Source organism: Hypomesus nipponensis, chromosome 4 (genome assembly GCF_054491055.1).
Source record: "Hypomesus nipponensis isolate SF chromosome 4, ASM5449105v1, whole genome shotgun sequence".
In the NCBI taxonomy this organism is placed as follows: domain Eukaryota; kingdom Metazoa; phylum Chordata; class Actinopteri; order Osmeriformes; family Osmeridae; genus Hypomesus; species Hypomesus nipponensis.
The window spans coordinates 117,391-129,778 of record NC_140364.1 but is presented as its reverse complement, the minus strand read 5'-3'; the positions used below and the strand labels follow the sequence as shown (position 1 = coordinate 129,778).

The 12,388-nt window shown below is 58.2% G+C and overlaps 12 non-coding genes and 2 pseudogenes across 12 annotated transcripts; all 14 read left to right on the top strand.

The window, feature by feature from the left end:
• Nucleotides 1-314: 314 nt before the first annotated feature.
• On the top strand, nt 315-507 carry LOC146292616 (U2 spliceosomal RNA). The gene has a single exon (XR_014754771.1). It is a non-coding gene; the product is annotated as a U2 spliceosomal RNA (small nuclear RNA).
• A 532-nt stretch (nt 508-1,039) lies between these two features.
• LOC146292615 (U5 spliceosomal RNA) lies at nt 1,040-1,158 on the top strand. Its single transcript, XR_014754584.1, has one exon. It is a non-coding gene; the product is annotated as a U5 spliceosomal RNA (small nuclear RNA).
• A 734-nt stretch (nt 1,159-1,892) lies between these two features.
• On the top strand, nt 1,893-2,083 carry LOC146292614 (U2 spliceosomal RNA). Its single transcript, XR_014754693.1, has one exon. It is a non-coding gene; the product is annotated as a U2 spliceosomal RNA (small nuclear RNA).
• Nucleotides 2,084-2,603: 520 nt separating this feature from the next.
• Nucleotides 2,604-2,722, top strand: LOC146292613 (U5 spliceosomal RNA). The gene has a single exon (XR_014754583.1). It is a non-coding gene; the product is annotated as a U5 spliceosomal RNA (small nuclear RNA).
• A 1,434-nt stretch (nt 2,723-4,156) lies between these two features.
• Nucleotides 4,157-4,358, top strand: LOC146292612 (U2 spliceosomal RNA; annotated as a pseudogene).
• A 537-nt stretch (nt 4,359-4,895) lies between these two features.
• Nucleotides 4,896-5,014, top strand: LOC146292611 (U5 spliceosomal RNA). Its single transcript, XR_014754582.1, has one exon. It is a non-coding gene; the product is annotated as a U5 spliceosomal RNA (small nuclear RNA).
• Nucleotides 5,015-5,765: 751 nt separating this feature from the next.
• Nucleotides 5,766-5,956, top strand: LOC146292610 (U2 spliceosomal RNA). Its single transcript, XR_014754692.1, has one exon. It is a non-coding gene; the product is annotated as a U2 spliceosomal RNA (small nuclear RNA).
• Nucleotides 5,957-6,479: 523 nt separating this feature from the next.
• On the top strand, nt 6,480-6,598 carry LOC146292609 (U5 spliceosomal RNA). The gene has a single exon (XR_014754581.1). It is a non-coding gene; the product is annotated as a U5 spliceosomal RNA (small nuclear RNA).
• Nucleotides 6,599-8,032: 1,434 nt separating this feature from the next.
• LOC146292608 (U2 spliceosomal RNA) lies at nt 8,033-8,233 on the top strand (annotated as a pseudogene).
• A 531-nt stretch (nt 8,234-8,764) lies between these two features.
• On the top strand, nt 8,765-8,883 carry LOC146292607 (U5 spliceosomal RNA). The gene has a single exon (XR_014754580.1). It is a non-coding gene; the product is annotated as a U5 spliceosomal RNA (small nuclear RNA).
• Nucleotides 8,884-9,634: 751 nt separating this feature from the next.
• On the top strand, nt 9,635-9,825 carry LOC146292606 (U2 spliceosomal RNA). Its single transcript, XR_014754691.1, has one exon. It is a non-coding gene; the product is annotated as a U2 spliceosomal RNA (small nuclear RNA).
• Nucleotides 9,826-10,350: 525 nt separating this feature from the next.
• LOC146292605 (U5 spliceosomal RNA) lies at nt 10,351-10,469 on the top strand. The gene has a single exon (XR_014754579.1). It is a non-coding gene; the product is annotated as a U5 spliceosomal RNA (small nuclear RNA).
• An 802-nt stretch (nt 10,470-11,271) lies between these two features.
• Nucleotides 11,272-11,462, top strand: LOC146292604 (U2 spliceosomal RNA). The gene has a single exon (XR_014754690.1). It is a non-coding gene; the product is annotated as a U2 spliceosomal RNA (small nuclear RNA).
• A 534-nt stretch (nt 11,463-11,996) lies between these two features.
• Nucleotides 11,997-12,115, top strand: LOC146292603 (U5 spliceosomal RNA). Its single transcript, XR_014754578.1, has one exon. It is a non-coding gene; the product is annotated as a U5 spliceosomal RNA (small nuclear RNA).
• The last annotated feature ends 273 nt before the right edge of the window (nt 12,116-12,388 follow it).

The window sequence follows — 12,388 nt, the reverse complement described above, 5'->3', positions numbered from 1 at the left end:
CCGAAGGGCAGCCTGGGAGCAGTGGCATAGGGATGGGCCTTCCCAGGGGCCGTCGCGACAGAAGGCAGCGGGCTAGTCGCTTGACTCCACTGGCGAGGAAGATCGGGAGGAGAGGGAGACGGAGTCACCAAGGGCGGGCTTGAGTGGACTTTTGTCGGGCCTCGGACTCCCACTTGTAACCCCCTAGTGGGGCAATTGTAATGTGCGCCCTTTTGGGTCCTTGTATTGTACGCCCTTTGGGTAACCTGTATGTGTTGACTGTCTTGTATTGATGTGTCTTTTAGAAACGTTTTTAGAATTTGATAAATACTTCTTTTTCTTTTTTTTTTAGAAGAAAAAAAAAAAAAAAAAAAATCTGTTCTTATCAGTTTAATATCTGATACGTCCTCCATGCGAGGACAACATATTAAACGGATTTTTGCCACAGGGAGTCGGAACAGGGGCTCGCTCCGTCCGCTCCGCGCATCGCCCCGGTATTGCAGCGCCTCCGGGAAGGGTGCACTCTTTCTAAGCGTGTCAAAGGGAAAAAACGAGGGAGTGAGCGATTGGGGTTGGGGCTGGGGTTTTTGGGGTTGGGGCTGGGGTTTTTGGGGTTGGGGCTTGGGTTTTTGTGGCGATGAGGTGAAAAAAGGGGTTTGACGCGCGGCGGAGGCGGCGGAGGCGGCGGAGGCGGCGGAGCCCCGTCGGCCGGCGGCGTTTTCCCGCCCTTTTAGATATAAAAAAAAAAAAAAAAAAAAACCTGAAGTGAGGTGAGTGACTTGAAATGGGGGAGACAGTGAGTGAGTGAGTGAGTGAGTGAGTGAGTGAGTGAGTGAGTGAGTGAGTGAGTGAGAGTGAAAGAGAGAGAGAGTGAAAGAGAGAGAGTGAAAGAGAGAGAGTGAAAGAGAGAGAGTGAAAGAGAGAGAGAGTGAAAGCCCCTTTGCGGCCGGTGGCGTTTCCACGCCTTTTCCCGGAAAGGAAGGACGCCGCCGCGGACGAGCGAGCCAGGGCCAACGGAGGGGTCGGGAGCGGGCCGTTTGGGCGGTTTCAAAAAAAACGGTCACTCTGGCTCCCCTTCAGCACGCACAAGCCTTTCGCCTTTTACTAAAGACTTCCGTGGAGGGGAGCGCCGACGAGCGGGACGTGGTATTTTTGGTCGGCTTTGCCCGAGGGAGGGCAGAGCCTGATGGATTTGTGAGGAAAAAAAGCAGGGTAAGGTTAGCGTTGGGTGGCTGGGTGGGTGGGTGGGTGGGTGCGTGCGTGCGTGCGTGCAGGTCTTTTTGTCTTCCTTTTTCCTCTGCTTAATCCCGATCCCTTGGCCTTTTGGTCCCTGCTCCTTCCGTGGCCCGCTGGGCCTCTTGGTCCCTGCTTCCTCTTGGTCCCTGCTTCTTCTTGGTCCTCTTGGTCCCTGCTTCCTCTTGGTCCCTGCTTCCTCTTGGTCCCTGCTTCTTCTTGGTCCTCTTGGTCCCTGCTTCCTCTTGGTCCCTGCTTCCTCTTGGTCCCTGCTTCTTCTTGGTCCTCTTGGTCCCTGCTTCCTCTTGGTCCCTGCTTCCTCTTGGTCCCTGCTTCCTCTTGGTCCCTGCTTCCTCTTGGTCCCTGCTTCTTCTTGGTCCTCTTGGTCCCTGCTTCCTCTTGGTCCCTGCTTCCTCTTGGTCCCTGCTTCCTCTTGGTCCCTGCTTCCTCTTGGTCCCTGCTTCTTCCTCCGTGGCCCGCTTGGCCTTTGCTTTTAGCTGCCGTCTTCTCGGTCCCCGCCGCCGCCGCTTCTTCTTCTTCCCCTGCGGCGTCGGCGTTTCCTTTTGGCTTCCGTCGTCGGGGCCGTTCTCGGTCCGGCGGTCGCCAGAGCGGCCGGCGCCCAAACGTCCCGGCCGGCGCACGGAGGCCCCGCGCGCGGGGGGCGCGGAGCAGTGCGGGTCATCGCTTCTCGGCCTTTTGGCTAAGATCAAGTGTAGTATCTGTTCTTATCAGTTTAATATCTGATACGTCCTCCATGCGAGGACAACATATTAAACGGATTTTTGCCACAGGGAGTCGGAACAGGGGCTCGCTCCGTCCGCTCCGCGCATCGCCCCGGTATTGCAGCGCCTCCGGGAAGGGTGCACTCTTTCTAAGCGTGTCAAAGGGAAAAAACGAGGGAGTGAGCGATTGGGGTTGGGGCTGGGGTTTTTGGGGTTGGGGCTGGGGTTTTTGGGGTTGGGGCTTGGGTTTTTGTGGCGATGAGGTGAAAAAAGGGGTTTGACGCGCGGCGGCGGCGGAGGCGGCGGAGGCGGCGGAGGCGGCGGAGCCCCGTCGGCCGGCGGCGTTTTCCCGCCCTTTTAGATATAAAAAAAAAAAAAAAAAAAAAAACCTGAAGTGAGGTGAGTGACTTGAAATGGGGGAGACAGTGAGTGAGTGAGTGAGTGAGTGAGTGAGTGAGTGAGAGTGAAAGAGAGAGAGAGTGAAAGAGAGAGAGTGAAAGAGAGAGAGTGAAAGAGAGAGAGTGAAAGAGAGAGAGAGTGAAAGCCCCTTTGCGGCCGGTGGCGTTTCCACGCCTTTTCCCGGAAAGGAAGGACGCCGCCGCGGACGAGCGAGCCAGGGCCAACGGAGGGGTCGGGAGCGGGCCGTTTGGGCGGTTTCAAAAAAAACGGTCACTCTGGCTCCCCTTCAGCACGCACAAGCCTTTCGCCTTTTACTAAAGACTTCCGTGGAGGGGAGCGCCGACGAGCGGGACGTGGTATTTTTGGTCGGCTTTGCCCGAGGGAGGGCAGAGCCTGATGGATTTGTGAGGAAAAAAAGCAGGGTAAGGTTAGCGTTGGGTGGCTGGGTGGGTGGGTGGGTGGGTGGGTGCGTGCGTGCGTGCGTGCAGGTCTTTTTGTCTTCCTTTTTCCTCTGCTTAATCCCGATCCCTTGGCCTTTTGGTCCCTGCTCCTTCCGTGGCCCGCTGGGCCTCTTGGTCCCTGCTTCCTCTTGGTCCCTGCTTCTTCTTGGTCCTCTTGGTCCCTGCTTCCTCTTGGTCCCTGCTTCCTCTTGGTCCCTGCTTCTTCTTGGTCCTCTTGGTCCCTGCTTCCTCTTGGTCCCTGCTTCCTCTTGGTCCCTGCTTCCTCTTGGTCCCTGCTTCCTCTTGGTCCCTGCTTCTTCTTGGTCCTCTTGGTCCCTGCTTCCTCTTGGTCCCTGCTTCCTCTTGGTCCCTGCTTCCTCTTGGTCCCTGCTTCCTCTTGGTCCCTGCTTCCTCTTGGTCCCTGCTTCTTCTTGGTCCTCTTGGTCCCTGCTTCCTCTTGGTCCCTGCTTCCTCTTGGTCCCTGCTTCCTCTTGGTCCCTGCTTCCTCTTGGTCCCTGCTTCCTCTTGGTCCCTGCTTCCTCTTGGTCCCTGCTTCTTCCTCCGTGGCCCGCTTGGCCTTTGCTTTTAGCTGCCGTCTTCTCGGTCCCCGCCGCCGCCGCTTCTTCTTCTTCCCCTGCGGCGTCGGCGTTTCCTTTTGGCTTCCGTCGTCGGGGCCGTTCTCGGTCCGGCGGTCGCCAGAGCGGCCGGCGCCCAAACGTCCCGGCCGGCGCACGGAGGCCCCGCGCGCGGGGGGCGCGGAGCAGTGCGGGTCATCGCTTCTCGGCCTTTTGGCTCAGATCAAGTGAGTGGCTGTCCTTAATTGGACAGCCATTGGCCCTCCCCCGTCGATACCGGAGCGCCTGATAGGGTTTCGGTGACGGAGGAGGGTCGGAGCGGTCGCCTGCCTGGGGGCTTCGGCCCCGACGCCAGGCGGGGACTTGTCCCCAAATTCAGAGTGTTGGGCGTTTCGGCGCCCAACACTGCTGGTAACCCAGAGGTGGGCCAGGCCACCTGAGGGCGAATGGACCGACGGACGGACTGATGGCCGGACCCGAGGAACGGAACAGAAACCTCGCCGAAGGGCAGCCTGGGAGCAGTGGCATAGGGATGGGCCTTCCCAGGGGCCGTCGCGACAGAAGGCAGCGGGCTAGTCGCTTGACTCCACTGGCGAGGAAGATCGGGAGGAGAGGGAGACGGAGTCACCAAGGGCGGGCTTGAGTGGACTTTTGTCGGGCCTCGGACTCCCACTTGTAACCCCCTAGTGGGGCAATTGTAATGTGCGCCCTTTTGGGTCCTTGTATTGTACGCCCTTTGGGTAACCTGTATGTGTTGACTGTCTTGTATTGATGTGTCTTTTAGAAACGTTTTTAGAATTTGATAAATACTTCTTTTTCTTTTTTTTTTAGAAGAAAAAAAAAAAAAAAAAAAAAAATCTGTTCTTATCAGTTTAATATCTGATACGTCCTCCATGCGAGGACAACATATTAAACGGATTTTTGCCACAGGGAGTCGGAACAGGGGCTCGCTCCGTCCGCTCCGCGCATCGCCCCGGTATTGCAGCGCCTCCGGGAAGGGTGCACTCTTTCTAAGCGTGTCAAAGGGAAAAAACGAGGGAGTGAGCGATTGGGGTTGGGGCTGGGGTTTTTGGGGTTGGGGCTGGGGTTTTTGGGGTTGGGGCTTGGGTTTTTGTGGCGATGAGGTGAAAAAAGGGGTTTGACGCGCGGCGGCGGCGGAGGCGGCGGAGGCGGCGGAGGCGGCGGAGCCCCGTCGGCCGGCGGCGTTTTCCCGCCCTTTTAGATATAAAAAAAAAAAAAAAAAAAACCTGAAGTGAGGTGAGTGACTTGAAATGGGGGAGACAGTGAGTGAGTGAGTGAGTGAGTGAGTGAGTGAGTGAGTGAGTGAGTGAGTGAGTGAGAGTGAAAGAGAGAGAGAGTGAAAGAGAGAGAGTGAAAGAGAGAGAGTGAAAGAGAGAGAGTGAAAGAGAGAGAGAGTGAAAGCCCCTTTGCGGCCGGTGGCGTTTCCACGCCTTTTCCCGGAAAGGAAGGACGCCGCCGCGGACGAGCGAGCCAGGGCCAACGGAGGGGTCGGGAGCGGGCCGTTTGGGCGGTTTCAAAAAAAACGGTCACTCTGGCTCCCCTTCAGCACGCACAAGCCTTTCGCCTTTTACTAAAGACTTCCGTGGAGGGGAGCGCCGACGAGCGGGACGTGGTATTTTTGGTCGGCTTTGCCCGAGGGAGGGCAGAGCCTGATGGATTTGTGAGGAAAAAAAGCAGGGTAAGGTTAGCGTTGGGTGGCTGGGTGGGTGGGTGGGTGGGTGCGTGCGTGCGTGCGTGCAGGTCTTTTTGTCTTCCTTTTTCCTCTGCTTAATCCCGATCCCTTGGCCTTTTGGTCCCTGCTCCTTCCGTGGCCCGCTGGGCCTCTTGGTCCCTGCTTCCTCTTGGTCCCTGCTTCTTCTTGGTCCTCTTGGTCCCTGCTTCCTCTTGGTCCCTGCTTCCTCTTGGTCCCTGCTTCTTCTTGGTCCTCTTGGTCCCTGCTTCCTCTTGGTCCCTGCTTCCTCTTGGTCCCTGCTTCTTCTTGGTCCTCTTGGTCCCTGCTTCCTCTTGGTCCCTGCTTCCTCTTGGTCCCTGCTTCCTCTTGGTCCCTGCTTCCTCTTGGTCCCTGCTTCTTCTTGGTCCTCTTGGTCCCTGCTTCCTCTTGGTCCCTGCTTCCTCTTGGTCCCTGCTTCCTCTTGGTCCCTGCTTCCTCTTGGTCCCTGCTTCCTCTTGGTCCCTGCTTCTTCCTCCGTGGCCCGCTTGGCCTTTGCTTTTAGCTGCCGTCTTCTCGGTCCCCGCCGCCGCCGCTTCTTCTTCTTCCCCTGCGGCGTCGGCGTTTCCTTTTGGCTTCCGTCGTCGGGGCCGTTCTCGGTCCGGCGGTCGCCAGAGCGGCCGGCGCCCAAACGTCCCGGCCGGCGCACGGAGGCCCCGCGCGCGGGGGGCGCGGAGCAGTGCGGGTCATCGCTTCTCGGCCTTTTGGCTAAGATCAAGTGTAGTATCTGTTCTTATCAGTTTAATATCTGATACGTCCTCCATGCGAGGACAACATATTAAACGGATTTTTGCCACAGGGAGTCGGAACAGGGGCTCGCTCCGTCCGCTCCGCGCATCGCCCCGGTATTGCAGCGCCTCCGGGAAGGGTGCACTCTTTCTAAGCGTGTCAAAGGGAAAAAACGAGGGAGTGAGCGATTGGGGTTGGGGCTGGGGTTTTTGGGGTTGGGGCTGGGGTTTTTGGGGTTGGGGCTTGGGTTTTTGTGGCGATGAGGTGAAAAAAGGGGTTTGACGCGCGGCGGCGGCGGAGGCGGCGGAGGCGGCGGAGGCGGCGGAGCCCCGTCGGCCGGCGGCGTTTTCCCGCCCTTTTAGATATAAAAAAAAAAAAAAAAAAAAAACCTGAAGTGAGGTGAGTGACTTGAAATGGGGGAGACAGTGAGTGAGTGAGTGAGTGAGTGAGTGAGTGAGTGAGTGAGAGTGAAAGAGAGAGAGAGTGAAAGAGAGAGAGTGAAAGAGAGAGAGTGAAAGAGAGAGAGTGAAAGAGAGAGAGAGTGAAAGCCCCTTTGCGGCCGGTGGCGTTTCCACGCCTTTTCCCGGAAAGGAAGGACGCCGCCGCGGACGAGCGAGCCAGGGCCAACGGAGGGGTCGGGAGCGGGCCGTTTGGGCGGTTTCAAAAAAAACGGTCACTCTGGCTCCCCTTCAGCACGCACAAGCCTTTCGCCTTTTACTAAAGACTTCCGTGGAGGGGAGCGCCGACGAGCGGGACGTGGTATTTTTGGTCGGCTTTGCCCGAGGGAGGGCAGAGCCTGATGGATTTGTGAGGAAAAAAAGCAGGGTAAGGTTAGCGTTGGGTGGCTGGGTGGGTGGGTGGGTGGGTGGGTGCGTGCGTGCGTGCGTGCAGGTCTTTTTGTCTTCCTTTTTCCTCTGCTTAATCCCGATCCCTTGGCCTTTTGGTCCCTGCTCCTTCCGTGGCCCGCTGGGCCTCTTGGTCCCTGCTTCCTCTTGGTCCCTGCTTCTTCTTGGTCCTCTTGGTCCCTGCTTCCTCTTGGTCCCTGCTTCCTCTTGGTCCCTGCTTCTTCTTGGTCCTCTTGGTCCCTGCTTCCTCTTGGTCCCTGCTTCCTCTTGGTCCCTGCTTCCTCTTGGTCCCTGCTTCCTCTTGGTCCCTGCTTCTTCTTGGTCCTCTTGGTCCCTGCTTCCTCTTGGTCCCTGCTTCCTCTTGGTCCCTGCTTCCTCTTGGTCCCTGCTTCCTCTTGGTCCCTGCTTCCTCTTGGTCCCTGCTTCTTCTTGGTCCTCTTGGTCCCTGCTTCCTCTTGGTCCCTGCTTCCTCTTGGTCCCTGCTTCCTCTTGGTCCCTGCTTCCTCTTGGTCCCTGCTTCCTCTTGGTCCCTGCTTCCTCTTGGTCCCTGCTTCTTCCTCCGTGGCCCGCTTGGCCTTTGCTTTTAGCTGCCGTCTTCTCGGTCCCCGCCGCCGCCGCTTCTTCTTCTTCCCCTGCGGCGTCGGCGTTTCCTTTTGGCTTCCGTCGTCGGGGCCGTTCTCGGTCCGGCGGTCGCCAGAGCGGCCGGCGCCCAAACGTCCCGGCCGGCGCACGGAGGCCCCGCGCGCGGGGGGCGCGGAGCAGTGCGGGTCATCGCTTCTCGGCCTTTTGGCTCAGATCAAGTGAGTGGCTGTCCTTAATTGGACAGCCATTGGCCCTCCCCCGTCGATACCGGAGCGCCTGATAGGGTTTCGGTGACGGAGGAGGGTCGGAGCGGTCGCCTGCCTGGGGGCTTCGGCCCCGACGCCAGGCGGGGACTTGTCCCCAAATTCAGAGTGTTGGGCGTTTCGGCGCCCAACACTGCTGGTAACCCAGAGGTGGGCCAGGCCACCTGAGGGCGAATGGACCGACGGACGGACTGATGGCCGGACCCGAGGAACGGAACAGAAACCTCGCCGAAGGGCAGCCTGGGAGCAGTGGCATAGGGATGGGCCTTCCCAGGGGCCGTCGCGACAGAAGGCAGCGGGCTAGTCGCTTGACTCCACTGGCGAGGAAGATCGGGAGGAGAGGGAGACGGAGTCACCAAGGGCGGGCTTGAGTGGACTTTTGTCGGGCCTCGGACTCCCACTTGTAACCCCCTAGTGGGGCAATTGTAATGTGCGCCCTTTTGGGTCCTTGTATTGTACGCCCTTTGGGTAACCTGTATGTGTTGACTGTCTTGTATTGATGTGTCTTTTAGAAACGTTTTTAGAATTTGATAAATACTTCTTTTTCTTTTTTTTTTAGAAGAAAAAAAAAAAAAAAAAAAAAATCTGTTCTTATCAGTTTAATATCTGATACGTCCTCCATGCGAGGACAACATATTAAACGGATTTTTGCCACAGGGAGTCGGAACAGGGGCTCGCTCCGTCCGCTCCGCGCATCGCCCCGGTATTGCAGCGCCTCCGGGAAGGGTGCACTCTTTCTAAGCGTGTCAAAGGGAAAAAACGAGGGAGTGAGCGATTGGGGTTGGGGCTGGGGTTTTTGGGGTTGGGGCTGGGGTTTTTGGGGTTGGGGCTTGGGTTTTTGTGGCGATGAGGTGAAAAAAGGGGTTTGACGCGCGGCGGCGGCGGAGGCGGCGGAGGCGGCGGAGGCGGCGGAGCCCCGTCGGCCGGCGGCGTTTTCCCGCCCTTTTAGATATAAAAAAAAAAAAAAAAAACCTGAAGTGAGGTGAGTGACTTGAAATGGGGGAGACAGTGAGTGAGTGAGTGAGTGAGTGAGTGAGTGAGTGAGTGAGTGAGTGAGTGAGAGTGAAAGAGAGAGAGAGTGAAAGAGAGAGAGTGAAAGAGAGAGAGTGAAAGAGAGAGAGTGAAAGAGAGAGAGAGTGAAAGCCCCTTTGCGGCCGGTGGCGTTTCCACGCCTTTTCCCGGAAAGGAAGGACGCCGCCGCGGACGAGCGAGCCAGGGCCAACGGAGGGGTCGGGAGCGGGCCGTTTGGGCGGTTTCAAAAAAAACGGTCACTCTGGCTCCCCTTCAGCACGCACAAGCCTTTCGCCTTTTACTAAAGACTTCCGTGGAGGGGAGCGCCGACGAGCGGGACGTGGTATTTTTGGTCGGCTTTGCCCGAGGGAGGGCAGAGCCTGATGGATTTGTGAGGAAAAAAAGCAGGGTAAGGTTAGCGTTGGGTGGCTGGGTGGGTGGGTGGGTGGGTGCGTGCGTGCGTGCGTGCAGGTCTTTTTGTCTTCCTTTTTCCTCTGCTTAATCCCGATCCCTTGGCCTTTTGGTCCCTGCTCCTTCCGTGGCCCGCTGGGCCTCTTGGTCCCTGCTTCCTCTTGGTCCCTGCTTCTTCTTGGTCCTCTTGGTCCCTGCTTCCTCTTGGTCCCTGCTTCCTCTTGGTCCCTGCTTCTTCTTGGTCCTCTTGGTCCCTGCTTCCTCTTGGTCCCTGCTTCCTCTTGGTCCCTGCTTCTTCTTGGTCCTCTTGGTCCCTGCTTCCTCTTGGTCCCTGCTTCCTCTTGGTCCCTGCTTCCTCTTGGTCCCTGCTTCCTCTTGGTCCCTGCTTCTTCTTGGTCCTCTTGGTCCCTGCTTCCTCTTGGTCCCTGCTTCCTCTTGGTCCCTGCTTCCTCTTGGTCCCTGCTTCCTCTTGGTCCCTGCTTCCTCTTGGTCCCTGCTTCTTCCTCCGTGGCCCGCTTGGCCTTTGCTTTTAGCTGCCGTCTTCTCGGTCCCCGCCGCCGCCGCTTCTTCTTCTTCCCCTGCGGCGTCGGCGTTTCCTTTTGGCTTCCGTCGTCGGGGCCGTTCTCGGTCCGGCGGTCGCCAGAGCGGCCGGCGCCCAAACGTCCCGGCCGGCGCACGGAGGCCCCGCGCGCGGGGGGCGCGGAGCAGTGCGGGTCATCGCTTCTCGGCCTTTTGGCTAAGATCAAGTGTAGTATCTGTTCTTATCAGTTTAATATCTGATACGTCCTCCATGCGAGGACAACATATTAAACGGATTTTTGCCACAGGGAGTCGGAACAGGGGCTCGCTCCGTCCGCTCCGCGCATCGCCCCGGTATTGCAGCGCCTCCGGGAAGGGTGCACTCTTTCTAAGCGTGTCAAAGGGAAAAAACGAGGGAGTGAGCGATTGGGGTTGGGGCTGGGGTTTTTGGGGTTGGGGCTGGGGTTTTTGGGGTTGGGGCTTGGGTTTTTGTGGCGATGAGGTGAAAAAAGGGGTTTGACGCGCGGCGGCGGCGGAGGCGGCGGAGGCGGCGGAGGCGGCGGAGCCCCGTCGGCCGGCGGCGTTTTCCCGCCCTTTTAGATATAAAAAAAAAAAAAAAAAAAACCTGAAGTGAGGTGAGTGACTTGAAATGGGGGAGACAGTGAGTGAGTGAGTGAGTGAGTGAGTGAGTGAGTGAGTGAGTGAGAGTGAAAGAGAGAGAGAGTGAAAGAGAGAGAGTGAAAGAGAGAGAGTGAAAGAGAGAGAGTGAAAGAGAGAGAGAGTGAAAGCCCCTTTGCGGCCGGTGGCGTTTCCACGCCTTTTCCCGGAAAGGAAGGACGCCGCCGCGGACGAGCGAGCCAGGGCCAACGGAGGGGTCGGGAGCGGGCCGTTTGGGCGGTTTCAAAAAAAACGGTCACTCTGGCTCCCCTTCAGCACGCACAAGCCTTTCGCCTTTTACTAAAGACTTCCGTGGAGGGGAGCGCCGACGAGCGGGACGTGGTATTTTTGGTCGGCTTTGCCCGAGGGAGGGCAGAGCCTGATGGATTTGTGAGGAAAAAAAGCAGGGTAAGGTTAGCGTTGGGTGGCTGGGTGGGTGGGTGGGTGGGTGCGTGCGTGCGTGCGTGCAGGTCTTTTTGTCTTCCTTTTTCCTCTGCTTAATCCCGATCCCTTGGCCTTTTGGTCCCTGCTCCTTCCGTGGCCCGCTGGGCCTCTTGGTCCCTGCTTCCTCTTGGTCCCTGCTTCTTCTTGGTCCTCTTGGTCCCTGCTTCCTCTTGGTCCCTGCTTCCTCTTGGTCCCTGCTTCTTCTTGGTCCTCTTGGTCCCTGCTTCCTCTTGGTCCCTGCTTCCTCTTGGTCCCTGCTTCCTCTTGGTCCCTGCTTCCTCTTGGTCCCTGCTTCTTCTTGGTCCTCTTGGTCCCTGCTTCCTCTTGGTCCCTGCTTCCTCTTGGTCCCTGCTTCCTCTTGGTCCCTGCTTCCTCTTGGTCCCTGCTTCCTCTTGGTCCCTGCTTCTTCTTGGTCCTCTTGGTCCCTGCTTCCTCTTGGTCCCTGCTTCCTCTTGGTCCCTGCTTCCTCTTGGTCCCTGCTTCCTCTTGGTCCCTGCTTCCTCTTGGTCCCTGCTTCTTCCTCCGTGGCCCGCTTGGCCTTTGCTTTTAGCTGCCGTCTTCTCGGTCCCCGCCGCCGCCGCTTCTTCTTCTTCCCCTGCGGCGTCGGCGTTTCCTTTTGGCTTCCGTCGTCGGGGCCGTTCTCGGTCCGGCGGTCGCCAGAGCGGCCGGCGCCCAAACGTCCCGGCCGGCGCACGGAGGCCCCGCGCGCGGGGGGCGCGGAGCAGTGCGGGTCATCGCTTCTCGGCCTTTTGGCTAAGATCAAGTGTAGTATCTGTTCTTATCAGTTTAATATCTGATACGTCCTCCATGCGAGGACAACATATTAAACGGATTTTTGCCACAGGGAGTCGGAACAGGGGCTCGCTCCGTCCGCTCCGCGCATCGCCCCGGTATTGCAGCGCCTCCGGGAAGGGTGCACTCTTTCTAAGCGTGTCAAAGGGAAAAAACGAGGGAGTGAGCGATTGGGGTTGGGGCTGGGGTTTTTGGGGTTGGGGCTGGGGTTTTTGGGGTTGGGGCTTGGGTTTTTGTGGCGATGAGGTGAAAAAAGGGGTTTGACGCGCGGCGGCGGCGGAGGCGGCGGAGGCGGCGGAGGCGGCGGAGCCCCGTCGGCCGGCGGCGTTTTCCCGCCCTTTTAGATATAAAAAAAAAAAAAAAAAAAAACCTGAAGTGAGGTGAGTGACTTGAAATGGGGGAGACAGTGAGTGAGTGAGTGAGTGAGTGAGTGAGTGAGTGAGTGAGTGAGTGAGTGAGAGTGAAAGAGAGAGAGAGTGAAAGAGAGAGAGTGAAAGAGAGAGAGTGAAAGAGAGAGAGTGAAAGAGAGAGAGAGTGAAAGCCCCTTTGCGGCCGGTGGCGTTTCCACGCCTTTTCCCGGAAAGGAAGGACGCCGCCGCGGACGAGCGAGCCAGGGCCAACGGAGGGGTCGGGAGCGGGCCGTTTGGGCGGTTTCAAAAAAAACGGTCACTCTGGCTCCCCTTCAGCACGCACAAGCCTTTCGCCTTTTACTAAAGACTTCCGTGGAGGGGAGCGCCGACGAGCGGGACGTGGTATTTTTGGTCGGCTTTGCCCGAGGGAGGGCAGAGCCTGATGGATTTGTGAGGAAAAAAAGCAGGGTAAGGTTAGCGTTGGGTGGCTGGGTGGGTGGGTGGGTGGGTGCGTGCGTGCGTGCGTGCAGGTCTTTTTGTCTTCCTTTTTCCTCTGCTTAATCCCGATCCCTTGGCCTTTTGGTCCCTGCTCCTTCCGTGGCCCGCTGGGCCTCTTGGTCCCTGCTTCCTCTTGGTCCCTGCTTCTTCTTGGTCCTCTTGGTCCCTGCTTCCTCTTGGTCCCTGCTTCCTCTTGGTCCCTGCTTCTTC